The 6,288-nt window shown below is 37.5% G+C and overlaps 1 long non-coding RNA gene across 1 annotated transcript; it reads right to left on the reverse strand.

Annotated features, from left to right (window-relative positions):
* Positions 1-3,940: 3,940 nt before the first annotated feature.
* On the reverse strand, positions 3,941-5,008 carry LOC149112599 (uncharacterized). Its single transcript, XR_016207517.1, has 2 exons — positions 4,774-5,008; positions 3,941-4,160 (listed from the first exon to the last, which is right to left on the reverse strand). It is a non-coding gene; the product is annotated as an uncharacterized LOC149112599 (long non-coding RNA).
* Positions 5,009-6,288: the final 1,280 nt, after the last annotated feature.

Here is a 6,288-nt window from a genome sequence, read left to right on the forward strand (position 1 = left end):
CAACAATTCGTTGATGAATTACTAGCTAGAATATTCTTTCAACCAACGCGATGAGTGAAAAGAACTCTTTTCTCCCTAGATTGTTAAAAAAAACGATAAAATTTGCAGCCGATTGCAAAATATCGCCATTTCACTTACCGAGAGAACGCTAATGCCGCATTCAGTTTTTTCCCGCGCGAAGCAGCATATTTTTTCCACCGGATGTGACGTCATTTCATTTGGATGAGGGTAGAGGGGAGGGCAGAGTCGGAAAAAAAGTGCCAGGCGACATAGTCGTTTTCCCAATAAAAAAAAATATAGCTAGGCGTCCTAGTTAAACAAAGCCCAGTTCCAATTTTTATATAATCTTCCAGGTCCCTCTTCATAACTAACTTTCAGATCCCTCTGAACGTTTGATCGCTAGTCTCTGAGCGGTAGGGCAGTTCCTCTACCCGGACCCCGACCCGGCTCGGCCGAACTTGGCACAGTATTGTGCTGATTTGTGCTTGAGAACACCGCGGTAAAACGCACTGCGCATGAGTACAAATTTGAGCTTCCGGTAAATTACGCATTTCCGGTACGTATTAAAATCCAATGTAAACAAGATAAAATCTCGTACCGCGAAGTTTGAAAACAAAAAGTAAGAGTTAGCAAAAGAAAGTGGGGGAAAGGTTTGTCTCGTTGAAAAGTTTATTTTTCATTTAAGTTTCAAGCGCTTGTACCCAGGGGTTTGGTGTTTGCACCAACAACAAAATATGAGAGAATTTCGGGCGCGTTCGTGCTCGACAAGAGCATTTTTTTTTTACGTAGTACTCCTTGTTGCGTTGGTTTGGTTGTGAGGTTCCTTCGCAGAAAAATGTGGGAAAGCCAACAAAAGGAGCCGTAAATGTGCCGGCAAAAAATATTTTCTGTATGAAGATTTAACCAGAGCTGCCGAACTCAAGTGGGCTCAACAGTTTGCCATGTTCACTGGGACGAAATACGGACGAGCAACAACAGATGTTCGGTTCCTAGAGAAAACCATTCGCGAGGCGTCAGGAAACAGCGCATTCCTGCGAAACTTTTTGCAGTCCTGGATGCCATAGGAGCAACATGTCATGGGTACAAGCCAGGTGCAAGGTGGTGCTACAAATGCTGTACCAGAGTGGACGAAGAAACAAGGTTTACCTCGCATCCTGACTAGAAGCCGCCGGTGTTACGAACTACTGGCAGGTCAGTTAATTAGACATCGGTTAATTATAATTGACACGCAGGTTCGCACTGCCTTGGATTGCTGCAAGGATTTTCGGAATCTTCTTACCAGCAAATTAAATGAAATTAAGGAAAAGGAAAGCATACTCTTAGATTTTTGTTGCAACAATAAACAAGTTGTTTGTATCAAATTTTGTAAAATTTGGGGCAAAATAGACATGATACCAAAAAAACTCATTATAAATTTAATTATATTTCGTGTTAAATGATCCAAGTCTTACGCATGTATGGTTCTCCACTAAGATGGAAATAAACAGACCTCAGATGACAAACTCCAAAAGGTACCTATAAAATTATCTCGCACTACTGATGTTGTAGTGTTATTTGCATTAATGTACCTCACATTTTTATTTTACTCTTCTTGACTACAGTACAGTACTGTCAATTGCTTCACTAAAATTAATTGTTGGGGTGCAGGTAGCAAAAAGCCACCTCAGGCAGTTCAGTCTAAAATTGGTATATTGTGGAAAGAAAAAGGTACCACAGAAGCTGGGAAATATTATTTTGAAAAATTAATTGCCAAACAAATTTAAAGAAAAATAATAATTTTAAAGACAGCAAAACAAGAACTTTATGCCACTTGACAAACTTATTTTTCCTAAGACCAAACCCATAAAATTGCACCAATAATATCTAAAATTAATGTCAGTTTCACATATACTTATTGAAATTCAGTAGTACTGCAATGTTGTCTCCACACCGAGGATTCAGTTAGAGGGGTGCCCAGGAACCCTATGAGCACCCACTTCATGAAAAATTTCACTAAAAATTTACCCACTCCATTTTTCATTAGTGGGGGGATATGCTTTTTGGACATCCATTTTCAGTATCTGGATACAAACAAACTCATCACTAATATGTTTATTTCTTATTTTTCTTTTAATTTTTTATTTAGATCTTGCAATTTACCAATTTTAGGACTACACAAGAACTTAAAGCAGCAACACAGCAGTAGTGAAGGCCTCCAAAAAGTTCAGAACCATTTCCAATTGCTGTTCTAAAGACTTAAATTTCTAGAAGAGACTTGTGGAATAGACCTGTGGTACCCAAAAAGCCAGCAAACATCCATGGCAGAAATACAAACATCATTTGGAGTGGTAAAAATAAATTGCTATTGTGAATTTACAATGGATAAAACAGTTTGTAACAGGATGACAACAGAAATCCATAACTTAACTCAACTATCAGGTTAGTATCACTCACCTGAAATGTAAAGATACAAGACATACAAGATACAAGTATTTTGAAGGATAATTGTTTGACATCATGATAATTCATGGCACACTATAATAACACCATCTGACCAAAACTCATTCAAACAGATTAGCCTTATTTACATGTATTGCACATGGTCAATGACAATATCATAAATTTTATCATTCAGTTGAAGTCATAAGCACTAATGAGAAGGATTAAGAGGACTTCTCAATTATTATGGCAATGATTTGGAAGAGTTATCTGAGGAGTCTCTTGGCCAAGAAAAAAATGCTGCATCAGAGTTGCCACAAACTATTCAAGTCTCATCCTTTCAATGATTTGGAAAACTGATAATTATTTTTGTTTGAATATTGACTAGTGACTTAGGTAACAATCAAAATAACATGTTGTTTAGGTGACCGGTAAGGGTAACAGACACCATTTCAAGATTATATTTCTGATACAGGCATTGCATTTGTGTAATCCAATAAGTAAGAGGATGTGTTAAGACCAACACACGACAGTGATTGACACAAGCAGAGAATTAAATATTTAAATTTAATAAATAAAATTATTTCAATAATTTATTTAAATTAGTAAAATAGATATTTATCTTTTCTATTAATTTCAGAAAATTCATTTGACCAGCTGATCGGAAAATTTTAAATATCATTGCAACATCATTATGGAAGCAGTGATGCTGTGCCACTGTATGCTCCTGGACAGATGAAAGAGTTTGCTGACAAAACTGCACCTGGTCTTTTCAATGTCATTTTGCAGTCTATTCTCTGGGAAGATCCAAGATTGAGCGAAGAACACCGTGTATTAGAGGAAAAAAGAACTCTTGTTTTGTTGTGCACAATAGCATATTTCACGTACTTTGCCCTGTTTTATTCTTATTTGTATTTAAAATACAGGTCTCCTTGGAAGACCATAAGGCCACTCAGTTTAAAAAGTCTGTTTAATTAATTATCGCATGTTTCTTAACTAGAACAGCAGACACAGCTTTACCCCAATATAAATGTCAGTTCTATTATATAATGAAGTAAAATTACTAGATGTTTTACCTTTCTTCACATTTAACCCCTTGAAAGATAAGGACATAAAAGTAGTTCCAGTGAACTAACTTGCAGCAATGCCATTCTTTTTATAGATCTCAGAAAACAAATACACTTCAAAGAGAAGAGGGATTATTTATCCAGCAACTGAGATGTTATCAATTCTGGAAGAATTTGAGGTTTCAGCACAAGCCGAAGGGATGTGGATGGTCAAAAAAGCAGGCTCCTCAGGGAGCAGCCAATGTTTGTAAACTTTCAGATTTCAAATGTACTTCAAGTGAGTTTAAAGTAAGGTAGTTTAAAATCTGAAAGCTATAACTTTAAAATACTGTGAATTAAAAACTTGTCCGGTTAGTTGAACAGTTTTTTTGTGTACATATGGATAGGCTAGCAAAACAGTGGCGCATAAAGGAAACATGTTATTGTAACATAGAAAATCACATTAGTCACTGAAATGATTTTAAATTTTAATAAATTTATTGTTTCAAATGAGTGAGTTACTACACAGTTCTGTAATGGTGTTCTGCCTCTTATTACTGGCAATGTACAACTTGAAGACTCCTTTGACCTATCCATCCTGAATGAAAATCCAATGGTACCTCAAAGTTCTCTGGCATTTTATTTAGAATGGCTCACCAAAGAAGGCAATCTTGCTGCTGTTGTAATCATGAAATTCTGAAAGTAAAATTGAAATTTATTTCGAAACCGAAAATTTGTATTTTCATGCAGGTGCTTGACTATTACATGTAGCTTGAGTTTTAAGTGAGCTTCTCATGATCAGCTCAACAAGTTGAAATCGTGAGATCACTTCCATTATGAAATTCGTAGTATTATAGGCTAAATAAAATCGATAAACAACGAATAGACTTACGAACCTTCTCTGTCACCATGAAAAAAATTTTCAACGGATATAATCTTGTAGCAGTCCAAGCAACAAATTGAAAAAAAAAAAAAAAAAACAGGCATAAATAAGAAAAAGAACCCTAACTTTAGATATTTTTAAATTATTTGATCCCTCTTTTTAACCATTATTGTACACTATTTTTAGTATTATGACGATTGCATTGTAAATTTCTGTTTTCCTTATCCAGACTTAGTAGTAGTAGGTCCACATCAGCTGTACAGTTGCATACTTTTAAAATCTACTTATCAAATAAATGTACGTATGTACAACACGAACTGACAAAAGGCTTACTAATCAGTAATGACGGCCACTGCGGAGCATTTCTTAAAGGGTCCAACGAACATTTCCAGGACCAGCAATTGCAACAAGTTATTGTCTACATACCTTTTTTGTATTTGTGGTCCTTTCTTCTTTCATCTGTAGCTGCTGATTCACAACAACAAGCTTAAACACCGCGAGGCGAACAGCAAAATTAATCTGAACCACCGAACAACACGGGCAAACCGGTGTCACAGTGATATGTGTATCCCCGTGATATGTGTATCCCCGCACACATATCACTAGTGATATGTGTATCCCCTCCAAAATGGCGACCAGTGATATGTGTATCCCCCACCCCCCTCCCTCTACTTTAAAAAGCAATATCCTCCTTGAAAGCGCTCTCGTCGTCCGGTCGCTTACTGGACGAACCACTAACCCAAACAGGCTTAAAACACAAATCTCAATTTTTGTAGTTGAAAAAGTTTACGTATCTGCTGCTGGAATTGTGTTCTTGATCCTAACTGGTTTTCTGCGAGCAGGATATAATGAATTTAAAGTTGAACACCAAATGGATCTAGATATATTTCAATTTGAGTTTCACGGCACCGGATTTCTAGGACGATATTAATTGCGCGGTTCGACGCGGTGCATTCTCACCCCTCGAGTAACGCATATTCTCCACTGTTCATCGCCTTGTTTGCATCTGAATTATTCGTGGAGTGAAACACATATCACGGCTTCGACCCGATCGCCATAAAATGATTAGTGGCACTCGTGTATCCCCTGCACCCGCTTTTCAGTTCGACTTTTTGTAAGATATGTTAAGTCTCAAGCTGTATTAACATTGCTATACTGCGAATATTGCTAGCACGTTTCATAATATTAGAGGTTTATTCTTCGGCAGTTAGCCTAGATTACGGCTGTCTTCAGGGGATACACATATCACTGCGCCATGTAATAATTAGTGATATGTGTATCCCCTGCATGCGGTCGGCGACGGTGTACAACCGAGGTCAGTGAAACTCCAGAAATCCCAAGCTATGAATAAATGCCGGGTGTGAATATTTCTAGCAAGCCAGTTTTGACAATGCAAATGTTATGGGCATTTTTCTTCTTGGGTAGAAAGCCAATATAGCAGCTGTGTCCATGGGGATACACATATCACTAGTTCATGAAATAATCAGTGATATGTGTATCCCTTATTATCCCGTGCACGCGTGCACGCGTTTTTAGTGGAATTATCGAGTTTCAAACTTCAGTGAACCCAAGCCGTGTAAAAACGTCGGGTGCTAATATTGCCTGCAGTTTTGACAAGGTTGATGCGCTATATTATAACAGTTGTGTTTCTGGGGATACACATATCACTGCGCCATGAAATAATTAGTGATATGTGCATCCCCTGCAGGCGATTTCAGTTTAGATATTTAGACATTCGAGTTGCAAACTCCGCAAACCTCAACCTGGGTATAAACGTCGTAGCGAGTAAGCAGTCAGCACGTTTCGGTAATAATTGGCCATTTTCTTCGATCAGGTAGATAGCCAATCTAACGGCTGTGTTTAGGGGATACACACTGAGATCACTGCGCCATGAAATAATTAGTGATATGCGTATCCGCTGTTCGAAGTTTTAGTCAGATA

This window comes from Orbicella faveolata, unplaced genomic scaffold (genome assembly GCF_042242905.1).
Source record: "Orbicella faveolata isolate gen_17 unplaced genomic scaffold, um_ofav_v1 contig_2, whole genome shotgun sequence".
Taxonomy (NCBI): Eukaryota; Metazoa; Cnidaria; class Anthozoa; order Scleractinia; family Merulinidae; genus Orbicella; species Orbicella faveolata.